The sequence below is a fragment of the Apodemus sylvaticus genome, chromosome 1, assembly GCF_947179515.1.
Source record: "Apodemus sylvaticus chromosome 1, mApoSyl1.1, whole genome shotgun sequence".
NCBI classification, from domain to species: Eukaryota; Metazoa; Chordata; class Mammalia; order Rodentia; family Muridae; genus Apodemus; species Apodemus sylvaticus.
The window spans coordinates 203,566,512-203,587,253 of NC_067472.1; the positions used below are offsets into that span (position 1 = coordinate 203,566,512).

Here is a 20,742-nt window from a genome sequence, read left to right on the forward strand (position 1 = left end):
TTTATTTGTTTTTTTCCTTGATTATTTTTTACCTTATTTTGTAAGTCAAGATTACATTGAGCCCAGAGTTCACAGATTGACTAGGCTTGCTGGCCAAAAATCTGTCTCCCTGCAATCACCTAGCATCCACACACTGCTGGGGTGACAGGCATGGACCACTGCCTGGTTTTCCATTGATGTTAATGATACAAACTCAGGTCCTTGTGCTTTGAAAGCAGGCCCTTCATCAGCTGAGCTATATCTCTGGCCCAAGAGCTCAGATACAAGATTCTGAAAATTCCAGAGAAAAGTTGAGAGTTAGAAGAATGAAATTACTATGAAGACTTAGAAGAAAATGAGATCCACCTGAGACATACAAGGTGAAATGAAGGAGAATTATTTTTAATTTATTTTTTTCATTGAATATCGTCATTTACATTGCCAATGGTAAAACCTTTCCCAATATCCCCCCTCCCCTAAGACCTCAAACCCCTCCCCTTCCTCCTTCCCCCTGCCTCCAAGTATATGTCTCTCCACCCAGCACACTCCTTCCTCCCCCCCCTCAGTTTCCCTTTGTTTGGGCCTCTGTTGAGCCTTTACCTGACCAAGGACCATTCCTCCGACTGATACCCAATAAGGCCTTCCTCTGCCACATTTTTGGCTGGAACCATGTGTGTCCCTTGGTTGATGGTTGGAGAGGATTTAGATGAACTAAATGTAGATCCATCCCCCTGCATCCTTGATTTGCTTCAGAATTCAAGTCAGCATGAGTCTAATAGCTTTAGGGTTTTTCCAATATTCCTGCTGTTCAGCTAATGTGGAGAATGATCAAGTGTTCTGATTCAAGAGCTATCTAGTTGTCTTGAAGAGACACCTGGATAACAGAGAAACAGAAGCATGGGATGAGGAGCCCAAGGTCACAAGTGGGTGGTAAATGCAAATGGAATCTTCCTAGGATCAAACCTGAGCAACCCGGAAAGTAGGAGGGTAGCCCTATCAGTCAGCTCAGAGGTCATCCAGCAGTGAAATCGACAGCAGGAGCTGAGAAAATATAACTTGTAGAAAATTGCACTGGGAAAGTGACTTGAAGTGGGGTATGGTAACACACAGTTGTTATCCTAGCACAGGGAAGACAGAGCAGAAGAATCTCAAGTTCAAGTCCAGCTTACACGGCAAGGCTATCTCAAGATCAAAACAACATTAACAACCAACCAAACAAACACTCAAAAAAGAGTGGTCAGAGAATAGAGAGCATCAACCTGCTAATTATAACAGGGTATCTGTGGAAAGTGCTGGAGTCCTTACTATGTGCAAAGAACAATGGGAGTTGTTATAGGCGTAGCTCCTTGAGTAATAAAGAAGTCTGTAAGGCAGGCACAGTTGCTACCTTACAGGGGAAGGACTTGAGATATTAAACATCTTGCATATGGTTCACTCCAAGCCTGTGTCCTTAGCAAGACCCACTTCTCTTTACCACTACAGTCTGTATTGGCCTTGCTATCTAGGTGCTATAACACCAAACGAGTGCAGCCTCACAAAACCAAAACTCTACTGTGCAGCTTGGGCAGCTGCAGACACTTCAAGCCCACCACAAGGGAAGAGCAGGGAGCCGCGGAAAGAGTTCAGCGGCTGCATTGCGATTGTGAGGCCCTGGGCTCAACGCTTCAGCTCCACAGAAAAAAGAAAAGACTGATGTTATCTATTGTGTTTTTTATCATAACAAAGGATGCCATGCTTGTCTTGATGGAATAAAAGCAAGAATTAAAGAAATGTATGGCTTACAGCATTAATTTTTTTCTGTCTAAGAAACAGGGGGAAAAAATAAAAGCAGACTTTGAACTTTTTCCATGTTCTGTAAAGATGTATTACTTTAAAGTCAGAATGAGTCAGCCAAAAAGAGGTCATTCTTAGCTTTTCCTGAAGCGCTGTTTTCTCAAGCATACTCCCAAATATTAGATCCTGAAAAAAAAAAGAAGAAGAAAGAAAGGGTTTGTGATGTCCAAAGTAAACCAGCCGGAGGCAAGAGTAGCACTCGAATGTCTTTTTAATCGTTATTAATTTTACTTCTATTTCTCCACATGGAAACCTAACTACCAACCCATAGGTGGTTGTGACCAAGCATTTGAATATCTTCAATATATGCAAGGACATCATTATCATCGGGATGTTAACATTTCTGACTTTTGCCCAAAGGAACACAGGATTACAATTATGAAAATCATGGTCTCTTAATTTCTTGAGAAGTTTAATCTTAGATTATGAGTATGTGTGTATTGGCATGGATGGAGAGAGAGCGAGAGACAGAGAGAGAGAGGGAGGGAGGGGGAGAGGGAGACAGAGAGAGACAGAGAGAGGGAGAGAAAGAGGGGGAGGGAAGGGGAGAGGGAGAGAGACAGAGAGACAGAGGGAGAGAGGGGGAGAGTGAGAAGAAGAGAGAGAGAGAGAGAGAGAGAGAGAGAGAGAGAGAGAGAGAGAGAGAGAGAGAAAGCACTCTTGTAGGGCTTTCTGTTTTCATTTGTGCAAGTTCTAATTTAGTTTTTGCAGTCTCATAGGCAATGGCAAGGGCCCCGAGGAGGAGAGGCTCTGCAGTAGATTAAGGTATATATAGCCCTGGGTCACTCTGATCTGTCAGGATCAGAACAAAGGTGTGTGGCACGCCAGGCCAGGCAGCTTTGGCTGTGCTAAGGAGCCAGAGTTCAGCATTCCCTACCTGCTTTTATATACTTTGGAAGGAACAGAGCGCCAGGTGTGATTCTCTGGTCCCCTGCCCAGGTTTGCAGGTAGAGAACCCTTCGCTCTCACCCACAGCCAGAATGATTCCCGGATTCAACTCAGGGAAAGCAGTAGCTGGCCACAGGGCAATGGAAGAGAAAGTGTTGAGAGTCTGTCTCGGGGATACAGTAGACTAGGATTATGTGCAAGGAGGAGCCTTTCTTATGATTAATTTACTGCAAGAAAAAAAAACAGAAGTTAATTTTTGTATTCAAAGTACATGTGTTTGTCAAAACTATTCTTTAAAGGCCTTTGCTCCCATAACCTCTAACTCTGGGAAGTCAGCTATGGGGTTGGTCTTATAAGTTCTTAAAGCACTACCATCTTAAGGATGGTTTTAAGGAAAACAAAGGAAGATGATCCTTTGCCTGTGGTGTTGACACTGAAGAGACTGAGTGGTCCTACTATGCTGGGTATTCACTAGTTCAAACCCCTTTCCCCATCCATGTTCAAGTTTTCGTGGCAGTTAGGAAGACTAGAAGAACTCACCCATATAAAAACGATTAAGCACTTTGGATGGTAGCTATTAAAATATAATGTTTCAGCACCAGAAAAACGTCAAAGAGTGAGACTTTTACTGACTGTGAAAGAATATCTGATGTTTTCATTTCAAAAGCATATTCTACAAGTGAACTTCTCAAAATATATTTCTAAGTCCTGAAGAAAGTATGACTATGGAAAAAAAATAATTACCTTTTTCAACTTGAAAGGAGGAAAACTGTTGGAACTCTTTAGTCAATGCCTATCCAAAAAAAAAAAAAAGTTTCTTGGAACACACTTCATTCTCTAAACCTTCAAAAGCCTATCATTTATCATTAATTTTGAAATAAAACAGGAAATACCTGTACTAAGAGACCCTTTGAAAACAAGCAGAATAATTGGCAAGGAATATTTTGGGAGGCACTGACAATAATGTAATGCCTGGATTAGTCTCTTAAAACTCATGAAACTGTAGCTGGGAGGCATATGGAGCTGAAGAGCCAGCACCCAGCACTCCGCATCGTAACTCAGCTCTCTTGATATTCTGACGGATTACTTAACAAAAAGCACATGGAAGGTATTTCCAGGGCCCAGTGGCAGTGCTGTAACAGAGCTCATGTGCATACCTGGACACAGTTTTGTGGAGGGCAGTTTCCACCCAAGAGGGAAAACAAATCTAAAAGATATCCTCTATATCTGTATGAATATCTTTATGTGTGTATGCATTCACATATGTAATACTAGAATGTTCCATTTTAAAAAGGGTTCAGAGATGATGGTATTGTCTTGCCTCCCTTCCTTCTTGTTTTATTTGCAGTGGTACAGATTAAACCCAGAGCGTGCATGGGCATACACACACACACACACACACACACACACACACACACACGCACGCACGCACGCGCACCATTTCATCTGAGTGTATTCCAGTCCTCTAGCTCTGGTTTCTTCCCTCTCCAGTCTCTGGAAAGGTGTGTGATAGGCACCAGGATGTCCATCTACACTGTCTGCTCTGTTCCCTCAAACAGGCCTTGGGCTTCCCCGCTTAGTGACTTAGCTCAGGCTACATCTCTCTATTGCACTTTGCCCAGAGTTCATTCAAGTGGAATCGCTGTGGTATCTACTATTGCTTACTGTGCCTTTCTTAGGGTACATTTAACTTTACTTTTAAAGCAACAATTTGATTGTTTTCCATTCTTCCTTTCTCCTGATGATACCCTCTCACAAAAACTAGCTGATACATTTTTTTGAAAGAGGATGTTTATTTCCCACTCGCTAAAACAAAACAAAACAAAAAAATCAAAACAAAAGCAAACTAACGGGGGAATCATCAGGCTTCACTGGTGCCAACATTCTTAGTTCCTTCATAAACAAGGACAATTCAGAGTAACTGACTCAATCTGAAATGAACTCCAAGTAGGGGCTTTACCAGTTGGACGGCTAAGTAACTTTTGATAGGTTTAACTGCTCAGATGTTTTTTTTTTTGGTCTGGTCATCTGTGTATACCTTATAAAGGTTTTCCCCTTGAGGTTTTCCAGTGATGTCTGAAATATCTGAAGTTAGGTGAAGCCACAGTTTAATCTGCTCAAAGAATTCCTTATGAACTTGTTGAATCTAAGAGGCTGACCTTGAATTTGCTGCGTCCTGTCCCCCAGACCTTGCTTCTGCCTCTGAAGTGCTGAGATTACAGGTGTGTACCACCAGGGCCAGCTTATTCAAATATATTCTTCATACAGCCCTATAGAATATTACTCAGAATAGTGACTTTTTTCATATACTCCTTCAAGTTTTTTTGATAAACTGGAAAGAGTTTTTCTGGATTGTATTGCTAAGACTTTATATTCATCCAATTAATAGAGTTCACTTTTAATAGTTCCGTGAGTCTTCTTTATTCAGAGACCATTCTTTTAAAGTCATCTAAGGCTAGAGATAAAGCTTTTTGGTAGAGTGCTGACCCAGCATACACTAGGCTCTGGTCTCTATCATTAGTACCACAGAACAAAACACCAACACACACTTAAGAGTAACTGGTTAGTATTATTGGCTCTCTCTCTCTCTCTCTCTCTCTCTCTCTCTCTCTCTCTCTCTCTCTCTCTTCCTTTCCCACTCCCCACTCCCGTGTGTGTGTGTGTGTGTGTGTGTGTGTGTGTCTGTCTGTCTGTCTGTCTGTCTGTCTGTCTGTGTGGGTTTGTGTGTCTGTGTGTCTCTGTGTGTCTCTGTGTGTGCCAGCTCTCCCATTCTTCACAGGTGAGGTGCAAGGCCAGCTCAGCACAGTGACTGGAGATCACCATGGTCTCAGGTGGCAGCCCAGACCATGGACATCTAATTGGCTTCTGGTGGTAACTTGGACCATAGACTTTTACAGAGACCTCAGCTGCAGCAGGACCACAAGCCCAGACGTGGCTCTTCATGGCAGCCTTGGCCAGGGCATCTCCATGGCCTCGGGAGGTTGCAGAGTCTCCTCATATCTGTCTGTTCCTCACCACCATCGGGTTTCCAGTTCTATCTTTCTCCACAGTGAATGAACCCCTCGACTTCACTTTCTCTCCTATCTCTCCATCACACATTGGTCCATCATAGTGGTACCTGGGGCAGGTGCTTGGGGGCCTTTTGCCACTGCTCTGGCCAGCAGGGCTGAGGCAGACACCCAAGTATTGTTTAAACCAGTTCCTCTTCACACTTACACCCTTTCCACCAGAAAATAAAACCCATCATAACATGACAGCAGCTCAATGATAAATCATAAATTATGAAACACAATTTTTGAGAAAGGTCAGTTTTTTAATATCTTTACCCATCCCCCACTCTGCTAGTACTTAGCACCTATAAAAAATACTGCACACACATTTATATTTCAGGCATTTGAGGGGCATTATTCCATGACTCTCAAAGGCATATTAAGTTGGGTCTACAAACCAGACAATTTTCCAACTCCTAAGTTTAATAAAAGAAAAATAGGACTCCAACCTAAAAGATTTTGTTTGTTTTATTTTTTGAAAGAGACAAGTTAAATTTGTGTCTGTGTGGAAATAGGGTTCCCAGATAAAATTCAGGATGTTCTGTTAATGTGGATTTTAGATAAACAATAAATATAATATTAGTAACAGTATGTTTGTATTAGTTACTTTTCTTGTTGTTCTAACAGAACATCTGGACAAGAAAGGGTTTATCTTGGCTTACAGTTGAACGGAATACAGTCCATTATTATAAGGAAGGCTTGGTAGCTGGAGCATAAAGTAGCTGGTCACATTACATCTGTATTTAGGAAGTAGAGAGTAGAAAGGAAGTGAGTCTTTCTCAATGACCTACTCTTCCAGTAAGGTTTCGCCTCTTAAAGGTTCCACCATGTTCCAAAACATCAACACCAGCAGGGGACCAAATGCTGGAGTCTGGGGAAAATATTTGACAACAATGTTCCAAGCAAGGTCTACAATATACTCATAGGAAGACCTAGTCTGTCCAATTGAAGTGCAAATTTAACTGGAAATTCTGGCTAGTTTGTCATTTTGTGCTTTGAGAAGAGATCTCAGTTTATAGCTTAGTCTGGGCCTAGAATTTGTCATTCTTCAGCTTTAGTCTTCTGAATAATAGGATTGCAGGTAAATCACATTTGGAATTTATATATTTATTTATATTCATATAATATATATAATATAAAAAATATATAAGTTATATATATATATATATATATATATATATATATATATATATATATATACACACACACACACTCTGTCTTCATGCACATTGGGAGAGGGAAACAGATCCCATTACAGATGTTTGTGAGACACCATGTGATTACTAGAAATTTAACTCAGGACCTCTAGAAGAGCAGCCTCTTAACCTCCAAGCCATCTCTCTAGCCCCTGGAATGTATTTCTAAAAAGATTGTTTTTAGAATAGGAAAAAGTATAGGGATTTATCAAACGCTCCCTGCTCCCTCACATCCTTAGCATCTTTGTCCCCTATGCTCAGGCAAAAGAAGCACATGCCACTCCTTTTCCATGGATCTTGCATTCATAGATTCCAAATCTACATTTCACAATTAGGAATCCACACTATTTGAAAGAAATGTTATATTGTTGCTGACATGTGCTTTGTCATCAGACTTTGGTGTTTGCATAAACATTATACTATAATAGCTCTATATTACACTGACATTGTATTACATATTATAAGTGATCCACAGAGGATGTGAAACATGCTGATGCACATTCCATGTATCTATCGGAGTGGAAACAAGGGTTCTTTGGAAAGTCTGTTGGATGTTGTTTTGCTGGAGCAACACATAAAGGAACATTTAACTGAAGCAGACACAGGTGAAAGGATGTTCTGCTAAAGCAAGCATGTGAAAGGACACGTGATGAACGATTCTTTGCTAACAACATACATGTATTGGTCGGCCTTATATTGCATAGCTGAACTGCATTTGTCAGGACTCCATGGAGAGAAATGCACCAAAAACCATCTGGTGGCATGCCATATTTTCTTACCACTTCTGCAGACTCGGGCTTACTGGCAGCGTGATGTCAGCTGAAGCAAGACCCATGGAGGACAGGATATGTTTGGAGGACATAAATAGGTCTCACAGGGGCTGGAGAAATGGCTCAGTGGTTAAGAGCATTGACTGCTCTTTGGGAGGTCCTGAGTTCAAATCCCAGCAACCACATGGTGGATCGCAACCATCCATAATGAGATCAGATGCCCTCTTCTGCTGTGTCTGAAGACAGCTACAGTGTACTTACATATAATAAATATAATCTTTAAAACAAATAGGTCTCACAGACAGTGGCGGAGGATGAGCTTGACTTGCTTATAGCACTAGCTGTGCAAATCTTGTGGGTCTCGTGTCTTCACTGATCTTCACTACCCAGAGAGGCACAGCCCAGAACTTCTCCTGGTCCTCCCTGGTCCCTCCTGTTAACTTGTGCTGAGACTGAAGCCTGGCTGTCCCTGCTAGGTAGTGCCACCACAGTTGATTTATGTTTGCTGTCCCTACTCTACCAAACCAGACTGCTGGTACACCTATAAAGTGTTCGGGTATGGATGGAGCTGCCATCTCTAACCATGAAGTAAACTGCCGATTTCCAGACAACACAGACAGGAGTTGCTCCAAAGAACCATTTCTAACCAGGTCCACTTCCCCTGAATCCTTCCCCCACCCCCACCACCCCTGCTACCTCTGGTAGGTGGTGGGCTAAAAGGAGGTTAAAGTGTTTAAGAACCGTTATTAAAAGTAAGGTTTGAAAAAATTAACATTACAACCTGTACTATCCTTTTCTTTATAGATACATAACTATATGTATATGGTTTCTGAATCTCCATCATCAGTTAAGGAACAGAGAAGGGATGACAGTAAGAAAGTACATAACAAGTGTCTTAACTACCAATAGCTAACCATGTTTGGGTGACATAAGCTAGATCTGATGAGTGAAAGGTAAAAGCATTCTTAATGTGTGTGTGTGTGTGTGTACATATATATCTATCTTGATATATATGTGTATGTTTAGTGAAATATTAAAAAAGTAGAACCGACATGTTCCCGCTCTTGCCCTGCTACTGTCTGGACAACCTGTTCTTATCTTGTTGGGATTCACTGGCCTGGAGCTCCGGAAATGTCTCCACCCAGCTCGCTAGGTTCCCACTGGCAAGTCACTACCACGCCAATCCATGCTTCAAATCCCCCATGGCCTTTGTGGTGCACATGTGGCAAACCCAAGCTTTGCTGCTGTACCTTTCTCTCTTAAACCCAGATGAGCTGCTGAGTGAAGGAAAATGCAGCACAAATTTAGTTCAGAAACAACTGGTAACTCAATCTCTGGGTGCCACAACTAGACTCTAATCTTGCAAGCCCTATTAATACATGATTTCTCCAGTGGTGAATCCTTGGAGATCCACCATGATACCAGGAAACTGTAGCAGCTATATCTAACCCATGTGCTGTCCCCGTTCCAAAAAGACTAAATCTCTCCTGCTTCATTTTGTGAAGTTATCATTTCTCATGTCTAGCTCACTAGGAAAACCACAACTCAGAAGTTAGTAAGTGGCCAAGGCTTCCTCACTCTTAACAATGTTAAGCAGGTCTGGAGCAGACAGACACAAAGATAGACCGGATCACTGGACCACAAATTAGAATAGGCAGGGGGAAGTTTGCCTGGGTCGGCCTTCTAACCAGAAGTCATCCTGAAGGAATCTTGAGTCACAAGTAGTTAAACTGATCCTTTTAAGAGTTACGCCCATGCTAAGGCCCTGCTGCTCCTGAGAAACTGTCTAGTCTTCAGGTGTGTGCACCTGGGAAGGGAAGGGAAGGGAAGGGAAGGGAAGGGAAGGGAAGGGGAGGGGAGGGGAGGGGAGGGAAGGGGAGGGGAGGGGAGGGGGAAGGGGAGGGAAGGGGAAAGGAGGGAGGGAGGGGAGGGGGAGAGGAGGGGAGGGAAGGGAGGGGAGGGAGGGGAAGGGAGGGCGGAGGGGGGAGGGGGACACTGAGGGAAGGGAGGGGAGGGGAGAGGAGGGGAGGGGGAGGGGAAGGGAGGGGAGGGGAGGGAAGGGGAGGGGAGGGGAGGGGAGGGGAGGGAAGGGGAGGGGGCGGGAGGGGAGGGAAGGGGAGGGGGCGGGAGGGGAGGGAAGGGGAGGGGGCGGGAGGGGAGGGAAGGGGAACTTAGGTATTTTCCTTCAGGATTTTGAAGTTGAGTCATTGACTTGAAGAGGATACTTACAGCATTAAATATGGAAATGATATGAGGGACAGCAATATACAGGTTCTTTAGGATGCTACCACGCCCACGGTCGTTCTTGTCAATACTGTTATTGGATTTTGTTTAATTTTTCCATGGGTGGTATCTCACTATGTTGCCTAAGGTAGTCTTTAACTTGTGGGATCCTACTATGTCAACCTGCCAGGAGACTGAGACTACAAGTACTTAGCAGCCCTGTAAATTTGTTTTTGGAAAATAAACATATCTTTCAGTTTTTGTTTATTGAAAATGATATCTGCAACTTTTTCACAGTTGGTATCTTTTATGAATATACTGTGTATATTGTGTGTGTTGTGTCTGTATCTATGTTTGTGTGGGTGTACGCATGCTGTTGTGTGAAATTCTCATGGCATACAGCAGGGTGGCATACAGCGTTTTGATACTTTGTCTTTCTAGCTGCTATGCTGGTTTTAATCAGGAAGCCTGTGCTTTTCCGCTGCCTGCAGAGGGCTACCAATGACTGGAGTGGTCATAGAACCTACAAGAGAACCTACTCCTGCCATTTCCCCAAAACACCATAATGTCTAACTGGAATCTGAATATTCATTCCTCTATGTCCACAGAAAAGTCATTGATGACACAGTAACACACACTAGATTCAAACATGGACTTGAATATACACCAGAAGGAGGCTGTCTAGTTGTTTTCTCTCGTGGAACACCTGTTGTGGGGCAACCTCTGCTTCCTAGAAGTCAGGAAGAGTAAGAAGGAATAGTACCAACTCTGCACCAAGAAAGCTTTCATCCCCATGTGGAGATGTAAACAAACATTAGTTTCAGAAGTCATGGATCCTTTTAGCCTAGTCCTTCATGATGCAGACAACATTGTTCTATACTTTTGAAATAAATTTTAAAACTCTTAATATTAGCCACCATTTACTGAGGTCTTAATGTGTGGGGTAGAAAGCTGTTTTCTTTGACTTACAAACTGGCTCTTATAAGGTCTCTATTAAGGGGATACGGCTATTACTTTGTTTCAGATCAACTCTAGCACACAGAAACTAAATACATTTTCTATAGCAAACCACTTCATTGTGCCTTCCATAATGAAGCCCTCAACTGAGGCTCTGAACTCAAGGAGTCTGATCTCTAAGCATGTACTCTTAATCAGCAAGTATAAATTTCCATATTTTCTTTTTTTTAACCTAAGGGTAAGTTTTCTTCCATTTCTAAAATGAGATGTGATTTATATCTATAGAATTCACCCCTTCAAGTCCCTCCCTCAATGTCTTTTACGATTTATTTTAGCCAAGCATGGTGACACACAACTTCAGACTCTGTACTTGGACACCTTTAATGCATTTACTAATTGAAGAATATTGAGGTTATTTTGACCTTTTGAATATTATGAAACATGTCTTACAAATATTCCCTTGTAAATTTTGGTGGACATAGGTTCTTAATTATCTTGAATATACCTAAAAATTAACTTTGTATTTAACTTTTTGAAGAATTGTCAAGATGGTTTCCTAAAGTGGATTCACCATAAGTGTTTAGTAAGTCCAAGTACCTCATGTAAGCAGACCATTCAGTATTCATTCTTGTGTTATTGGTTTATTCACTGGGCAATTTTCCTCAGGTCTGGCATATGCTATAATACATTCTCTCTCTCTCTCTCTCTCTCTCTCTCTCTCTCTCTCTCTCTCTCTGTCTGTCTCTCTCTCTCAGTGTGTGTGTGTGTGTGTGTGTGTGTGTGTGTGTATTGATACTTCTCTTATGGCCAATGATATATATGCATTCATTGGTCATTTGTATATTGCCTGCCTTTCCCTAAAACGATTTTCTTAAATCTCTTTGTTTCCTTGCTAAATGGTCTGAATGTGACCCCTGGAGTTCATGCGTTAAGTGTGTTAATATTTGCTCTGAGTAGTACATGCACACACATGGAATCCCATCTAGTAGAGAGGCTGACATAAAGGGACCATTTGAGCCTAGGTTTTAGAGACCAACCAGGGAAACACAAGAGTCGAAGTCTCCATCATAGAAACACAAAAACAAGCAAAACTCAGTGGCTAAGAGATTGAAATGACCTTGGGGGCCATTACGAGGTTAGTAGGTACTGAGGAGAGAGTCTTCCTGAATAGGAGTAGCACCAGGTAAGGACAGTACTTCCTTTTATTCCTTTGCTCTTCTGTCTCTTCGACCATATGGGGACTCCACAAGACTGTCGTTATTATACACTACATTTTACGGCCTTGACATTCCCAGCATCCCCAACTGTAGGAAATTAATATCTGATTTTTATAAATCAATTGTGGTCTTCTGTGGTGTTGAGTCAGATGGGCTAAGACATTGTCCATAATGTAATGATTACCCTGGGCCCATCTTCCTTGGTGATGTAAACATAATAACCTATGTTCTAACAGATGGTAACAATAGCCTGTTCAACCTGGTATGCTTTCAAACCCATTGAAGAAAATCATCATCTATAATTATTAGTAATATAGATATTTTTAGAAATTATGAATATTTAGTCTGATTCTTAGAAATTGGTGATGGATATAGTCTTTTTAACTTTGACATGCTGTTCTTCTTCACTTAAATCCACCCTATAAGCTTTGCCTACATATTTTTCAATAGAGTAAATCTGATCATGTTCCATTCTATCTCAAAACCTTCTTTATCTTTCCAATTACCACCAAAAATAAATACCATCTTCAAGGCAAGTTGATGGTGGCATATACCTTTAATCCCACCAACTGGAAGGCAGAAGCAGGCAGATATCTGTGAGTTAGAGGCCAGCTTGGTTTACATAATGAGTTCCAGGACAGCCAGAGCTACATAGAGAAACCTAGTCTCAGAAAATCAATGTGTGTGAGTGTGTGTGTGTGTGTGTGTGTGTATACACATGTATGTTTGTATGTATGTATATGTGTGTATATGTACATATATATGTATATATGTACCATCTTCAAAATGTTTTCATTATTTTCACTTAAGAAATTACTAAGAGATAGTTTGTATGATAACCTAGAACAGACATATATACACAGAAATCATGCAAATAAACACACGTTCACCCAGAAACAAATAAGATTTCTTTCTTTTTACATGTTACTAAGTTAGTTCATTGTGTTGTTTGTTTCAGTTTGGGCAGTTCTGGGGCTGGGATCCAGGCCTTATGTCTGCTTAGGATGCAGCTGTTCATGATAAAATACACAATTTCAAAAGTAAGACTTATACAATGTCACTCTGAAACATGTTCAAATATGGTGAGTTAGGGTTACTATTGCTGTGGTGAAACACCATGGTCAGAGCAACTTAGGAAGGAAAGGCTTTGTTTTGCTCACAGTTCAGTCAATCTAACAGTACAATCATCAAAAGCTATGAGGGCAGGGACTCACAAAGGCAGGGAGCTGGAGGCAGAAGATACCTATGCCATAGACGATGCTGCCCCACGACTTGCTCACCTTACTTTCTTATAGAGCCCAGGACCACCAACCCAGCAATGGTACCACCCACAATGGACTGGGCCTTCCCCCACTGATCACTAATTAGGAAAATGCTTTATAGCCAGATCTTATGGAGGCATCTTCTTAATTGAGGTTCCCTCCTTTCCAATGACTTTAACTTGTGTCAAAATGACATAAAGCCATCCAGTACAGTAAGTTTCTGCAATTCCCACAAATCTTCCTGTAGCATAACTCAAGCCTGTTTGTATAAATCATTTTCAAAACTAAAATTACATTTATTAATTTAAGAGGCATGAAAATCTATATTTCTTCCTTTGAAAAAGGCGGGGAGGTGCCCAGAAACCTGTGTTTTTTATTAACTTTCCCATGTTCATTCTTCAGAACAGGTTGAGAAGTAACTGCTATTTTCTATAACTTTCTGTTCTTCCCCCATCACTTCTCAAACACTTTTTTTAAACAACACTTTTTTTTCTATCTAGAATCAGCCCTTGTTACTGACATCTTACTGGGTCCCTCTGCTTATTCCCTGAGCATAAGAATATCTCATTTCCCTAGATTTACTATAAATCCATGCTCGGGTCTTCTTTTGATGACACTTCTCTTGTACTGCCCCATATCCTATACACTGTAAACAACCATAGTATAGGACAACATTTGTCCCCCAGTGGGGACCACAATGGTCCAGTTTAAGTCAAGACTTTTGTGTTTGATGTGTTTGAGGCAGGGTCTTACTACACAGCCCACACTACTAGCCTTGAATTTGGCACTCTCTTGCCTCCACCTCCCAGATTTGTGGGATTACAACTATGTACCACCAGGCCGGCCCTAAAATAAGAATGCATTTAAATGGAACCTTTCTCTGTGGGCCTAGGTCAGTTAAGAGAGAGTTTAAGTGAAAGCAGATTGTTGAATTTAATGAGATTATGGGCATACATAAGTGAATGGCAACCTTTGCTGGGTGGATATTTATGCAACCTAGTCTTCGATTAACTTTCTCAATATTCTCACTATTCTCAATATGCAGGCATAAGGCATAATGATCAGATTTAAATGCTAATATCCAAAGTAGTTCAGGGCTTAATTTTTCCTTATCCTATCTTATGTTAGGTTCCTTAAGAGTACCTGGTCTAAGAGCTTCTGGGCTAATTAATATCCACTTATCAGTGATTGCATTCCATGTGTATTCTTTTGTGATTGGGTTACCTCACTTAGGACAATATTTTCCATTTCCAACCATTTGCCTAAAAATTTCATGAATTCATTGTTTTTAATTGCTGAGTAGTATTTCAATGTGTAAATACACCACATTTTCTGTATCCATTTTTCCATTGAGGGACAAGCTCTGAATACTCACGACATAAAATTAGCATATCTTCATGTTCATGGGAACATGAAGAAGGAAGGAGAAGGCCCTGATCCTGGAAAGGCTTGATCCAGCATTTGTAGGGGAGTACCAGGACAGAGAAAAGGGATAGGGTGATTGGAGAATGGGTGGAGAGAAGAGAGCTGATGGGACATATGGGGAGTAGAGAACTGGGAAAGGGGAAAGCATTTGGAATGTAAACAAAAAATATAAAAAAGAAAAAAGAAAGAAAAAAAGAGTGCCTGGTCTCTGCGGCCAAAGATATCCCCGTCATCATGTCTTTGAGTTTGGAGCAAATCAAATACTCCAAACATTCTGTTCCCAACTTATTTGGCTGTGCATGTTCAGCGCACTATTACGGTATTATGTTTTCCATTTTGCATGGGTATAAATTAAAGCACAGAGAGGATTTGATTAGCTTGGGATCCCAGAGTGACTGGCAATGATGGGAACAAAGGCTGGCTACCTAGTCTCCTGGCCCAGCTCACTCAGTACCAAACCACAGGTATGTTGCTCTTTTGCTAAGGCCACATAGTGTTCCTTGGAAAGGATGCCCATTAGCTTGGGAAGATGAAGGCACATGGGAGGCTTCAGAGGACCAGAGAGGCAGAATAAAAACCAGTGACTGTGGAAGGCCAGGTGAACATTCTGAATAAAGTTTAGAAACCACATGGCTAGCTAGCACTTAACTGGGTCTGAGGGTATTTATTTTGAATGTTGAGCCACTTCACGTTTATGGAAATAGCTATTTCTTCATGTACATGTCTTACTCTTAGTATAATTTTGGGAGATAGAGAGAGAGAAGGATGGAGAGAGAGAGATAGAAAGAGAGAGAGAATATATATTGTAAAAGTCACTACAAGCTTTTTACAGAGACCTTGAAAGGTAGTGCTGATCAAACTGGAATTGGAGATTTTCAATGGGCAGAAATCTGGCCTCCAGATACAGTTTAGAAGGATGTACCCAAGGGTCCACTGTAACTTCGATTCAATAGAGGTCTCTAGTTGGAAGATCCATACCTGAGTCTTTCTCAGAATGCATCACTTCTTAAACATGTGACTAGATTGGTCTACCCAGAGTTTTGTGACATCAACAGCCCTGAGGCACCAGAGTTCACAGACCATAGTTTCTTTCATAAAATAAATTGGTGAAAATTGTCACCATCTACACTTTTAATTTGCTAACTTCTTCATTGTCTTCTGCACTAAATGCAAGCTAGGAGGAGAAAGCAGCACCTTATTCAGAGGCTTATCACCAGCACTTTAGAGCAATGTCTGGAGCCTAGCAAGTAGAAAAGGTGCATACACAAATGAAGCAACCTTGGTGACATCACTGGGGGAAATCCTCTTCCACATGTGCACTGCACTGCCCCAAGAAATTGCCTAATCTTGAGCTTTGTAATGACTTCAGCACGTGCATTAGATAATGCCTAAAAATCTTCCATTGGCTTTCCAGAACACATCTGCAAGTCCTCTCAGTTCATTCAGTAGGACAGACTTCGACTTTGCATAACCAGTGTGGCTGGTGTCCTACTGAACCCTTCTTTTGCACATATGCATTAAGTGGGGGAGGGCAGGTGTCCTGGGTGTCCCAGAGCAGCTATATCTGAGCAGGCTATGCCTGCTGCCAGCAACAGGAGAGCTCTAATGAAAAGCAGAGGAAATTACAGTTGTTGGGTCTTGTGGTCACAAGGGCATGTGCTACATTTGCAAGGTCATCATAGGACCATTCAGGGTGTAGTTTGCACACATTCTGCTGTTGAAAGGGAGAGTCTTTCTCCTACCACATCCGGCACATGGTTTGCCAGAGGAAGGGCACGAGATCAAGAGCCCGGATGAGCTGGCTTGGTGTTTGCAGGCCACATCTCTAATAAACCAATGACTCCCTTCTGACTCCCATGAAAGCCACCAGAGTTTATTCATTACCAAGTGTGAACAGCCATCACACAGGCTCCACATTGCTTTCTCCTGCCTTGCCAAAAAGCACTTTTCAAAAAATAAAAAATAAAAAAAAAATCTAAAATAAAACTGTCAATGTTTGATAGGAGGGAAACATTTTATCCTCCTTCATAGATGCAGAGAAATACAAGATTTATTTTGCCTATTATAAATCTAGGAATTAAAAGCAAACAGGATACCATTATATAGAGCTACATTTAGGAAACCACACACAGTGTACTTAATATGTGGAGATCAGATAAAGAGCCAGGCAACTGCTATGAGCTGGCTGGGGGTATATGTTCATGCCCACAACTAAGTGATCTGAGCTTCTCCGAAGCCCTTCGTGACATGAGTGAGACCGTATGTCTAACTTGTTTGGTTGCCCATGAGCAGACAAAGCAGAAGCTGGCAGCTTGTGATCCAATTCTAGTTTATCTGCTTGTGCTCTGTGGCCCTGGAGAAGTTGTATAAGCTCTTAGAGCTTTAATTTCTTCATTCGAGCGGAAGTCTAAATTACCTCATAGGGTTGTTAAGAATATAAGTCGAGCATCATTTGAGCAAGCGTTTTTGTAGGTATTTGGTTGAATTTAGCTGCTCGATCTGGAAGCTCAGTCTGAGTTGAATGGGATCATTCCCCAGGACTGTATCATAAACCCTGCCCTTAGCCTTGTAGCTTAAGTCCTGGGACATCCTGACTATCAGTTTCAAACCTGATTCTCGGCTTGTGAAGATTACTTCCTGTGAGATGTGTTTTCTTCTTCTCCTACAAATGCAAACACAGTCAAAACTCTTGCAATATTTTTAATTTGTTAAAGATCTTATTTCTATGTTTGTGTCTCTGAGTGTGCATGCACAGGTGAGTGAAGGTACACCGGGAACAGAAGAGGGGATCCGGTCTCATCCTGGGAGCTGGGAGCTGAGTCTTGGGAAGAGCAGCAAGTCTTCTTTATAGCTGGTGTCCTTTCCTGTAGTCTTTTAGACTGCATAAACCGAGTCAAGGTTCCATTGAAGTGAATAGGGATAGTCAACAAAATGATGAATGCCTTAGCCTATGAGAGCAAATCGCAATTATATACATTATATAGTTATATACAGTATCTCAGTCATTAGCTAAGGCGAAGGCTGAGACCTTGAGAATTTAGCCTAAAAGTAAACCTTTTACATTATCAAAGTAAAGGTTTAAAATTGTACTTGGTAAGTTAGATTCTAATTTAGTAAGAGAGTGGTAACTTGGCCTGAGACAACACAGGAGATTAAAAACAAATTCTTTAGGGACCTCTGTTTGATGCAATTATATTGGAACTTGAAGAAACAGAACTTTAACAGTTGTCTTTTGCTTGAACACTAGACTTTACTGTGTCTCCAGGGAGCGAGCGCGACCCTGGGCGCGGGTGTAAATCCATCACCTGAGCGCCGAGGGGGCTCGGCGAGGGCGCGCGGGCGGGTGGGGAGTGGGGCGGGCGGCGAGCGCGGCCCGGAGTGGCCGGGCGGGGAGGGAGCAGGCGGAGAGGAGAGCTGAGGCGGCCGAGGGGCGGGTCCAGGCGCGGCCGCTAAGAGGAGACCAAGAGGCGGGGCTGCACTTGACCACCAGCGCACGCGCGGAGAAGGTAAGAAGTTTCCACCTCCTCTCCGCTTGTGGCTGCACTGGGTGGGGACAGAGCCGGGCGGGACGCCCCGGGGCCGTGGCGGACCGCGTTCTCCTCTAGCGCCGCTCGCAAGGAGGCGGGCAGCCGGCGGCGCTCCCGAAATCCACCCCCACCCCTCAACTTGACCCCAAGTTTTCGAGGCGGCTGCGCGCAGGCGGACGGGAGCGAGGGCTTCCCCGCGCCTTAGGTGAGCGGCGGGCAGTCGGGGACTCTGGGGACCCGGTGCCCTCGGGGAGGGCGCGGGACGCGGGGACCCGGGATACACGGAGCTGCCGGATCCCGCGGCAGCTTTCCCAACTTGCCGGCCTGTTCAGAGCCCCGAGCAGCGGCTGGGAACGGGGCCCGGGCGCGGCCCGCGTGGGGACCGCAGCGATGCGGTGGGAGAGGAGAGGGAGCTATTCTTTTTTGTTGTTCCTGGGAATATTTCCTAGATTAAGGGAGTCCAAAGTAGGTGATGAAGCTAGCGGTTTCCCTTACTTTAAATTTAGAGTTAACCCTCAGGGCTATTTTAAATATTTTGTAAATGTTTGAAAGGTGGCTTCAGCAAGGATGAAGAGTTTGATTTAGCAATGCTCGCACTCACTTGCTTGGCTTGACCTGCCAGGGTAATAGTGGCTTTTATGGCTATTGTAAGACGGACAAAACATCAATGGCATATTGCAACTATGTTATTTATAGTCTTCTAAATAAGTACAATTCCCAAATATTCAATACTGAATTGCTGAAAAGATTAAACAATAAAAAAGTTATTAACAGGATTGTGTATAAATATTATGGTGCATGAAGATTTTTTTCTATGAATTACCATCAGTATCTTTGTTTTACATAAATTCCACAGACAACCTGTTCATAGATCAGGTTATTCTCTCCTCTGAGGTTTTCTTTTTTAAATTTTAAAATTGAGAGCGGGTTACAAGTTGGATTTCTTTGAAATGCTTACATGTTGGTTTTTGAGATTAGAATTCATTTTATACAAGGTGAGTAAATGTAAATTGAGAAATCATGCATAGTTGATACAGGTTACAGTTTCACTGTAGAGCCCTTGTACATAAAGCTTAGGTTGGGAGCAATTAATAGTCTTAACGTGATGAATGTATAAAGGAGCCGTGCTTTCTGAATTCCTCTGCAGATGGTCTCATTTACCATCTGCATCCTGACAAGAAACAGAGTTGAAAACAGCTGTTCTCCTGCAACATCTCTTGCTGGTCAGGAGTTACATAGTATAGCTGGTTAGTAAGCTCTCTAAAGAGCTATTGGGAGCCTCATGATTTTATTAGATATACTTACAGTTTTTAAAAAAAGAACTCTGGCAGTCAGAATGTTGCACAATAACTGGCTTAGAGTTTAGGATTGGAGGTGACACATGACACACACACACACACACACACAGTGGTGAAAGCAACAGAATTTCCATTGAAAACAGTTAAGGAATCAGCTAAGCTTCTAGGACTACCTTGTAGGTGATTTGAATGCTGTAAGGTGCAACCAAACATTCTGAGTGTTTGAGACTGTGTAGCCAGTGTGCCAGCGGAAGGAGCCCTTCTCAGGTTGTCAGGCCCACCTTCCAGGTGCCATTAAAAGCAGCTTCCCATCCAGTCACTGAGGAGCACGCTACCCAACTCCAGGTCACGAGACAGCTACTTCTCCCTGTGGATGATGTTTCCAAGTAGTTCTGCATACAACTCCAGATTATGGAGAAAACTTTCCTTCAAAAGAAGGAAGCTTTGTGTTGTTACCATAGACGGCAAATCATTTTAAAACTTGGCATATTTTTAATCAGTAAATAAGCTACATTTAGACATCAGAGTTGAATGTTTTCTTACTTCCTGTTTGGCATTTGTTAATCAGTCCAACCAGTAACATTTGTGATATGTTTGTATTAAATAATCAGTGATGGTGATTGATCTTCATTATTTACATATTACTTTTTAGGGATGTTACTTTGACATTTATTTACCATTTAAGTAAATCTTATATCCAGGGATATAAACTGCCCAGATTTGTCTTCTTAGCACAGTAGCTCTCATTGTGTTGCTAGCCAATAAAAGTCTTTATTTGTTGCTTATTAGAACCCTCAGTCCACTCAAAAGTTCAGCTATAATTTAATTTGGGTGTTCAAAGAGCCTCCCTTGTTTTAAAACACATACTCAGTATTCCTTTACCATTTGTTGTGAGCCTATATTCTAACTCATGAATATGCATAAGAACAGTAATACAGACATGTCATTTTAAAAGTTGTTGCCAAAACAGAAGTGTACCATTTTCTTTAAAAATTATGTATATGACGATGTAAATTTTGTCCTTTTTACTGCAGTTTCTTAGACATTCTGGAGCATTTTCACTTTTCCAGCAGTAATTTAAATTGTTTTGCTCTACTGATTTAGGATTTGTTCCTCC

At 42.0% G+C, this 20,742-nt stretch overlaps 1 protein-coding gene across 7 annotated transcripts in view; it reads left to right on the forward strand.

Annotated features, from left to right (window-relative positions):
• The window catches only part of LOC127676075 (zinc finger protein basonuclin-2-like), a 577,904-nt gene that overhangs the window by 448,373 nt on the left and 108,789 nt on the right, over positions 1–20,742 (forward strand). The window contains exon 1 of one of the 7 annotated variants that reach the window (XM_052172021.1): positions 18,296–18,306. The exons of 4 other annotated variants lie outside the window; for them this stretch is intronic. The gene's annotated coding sequence lies outside the window, so the exon portion shown is untranslated. Of the gene's footprint in view, positions 1–18,295; positions 18,307–18,462; positions 18,533–20,742 lie in introns of those variants that run through there. 2 more of the 7 variants (XM_052171999.1, XR_007975680.1) reach the window with 2 other exon arrangements.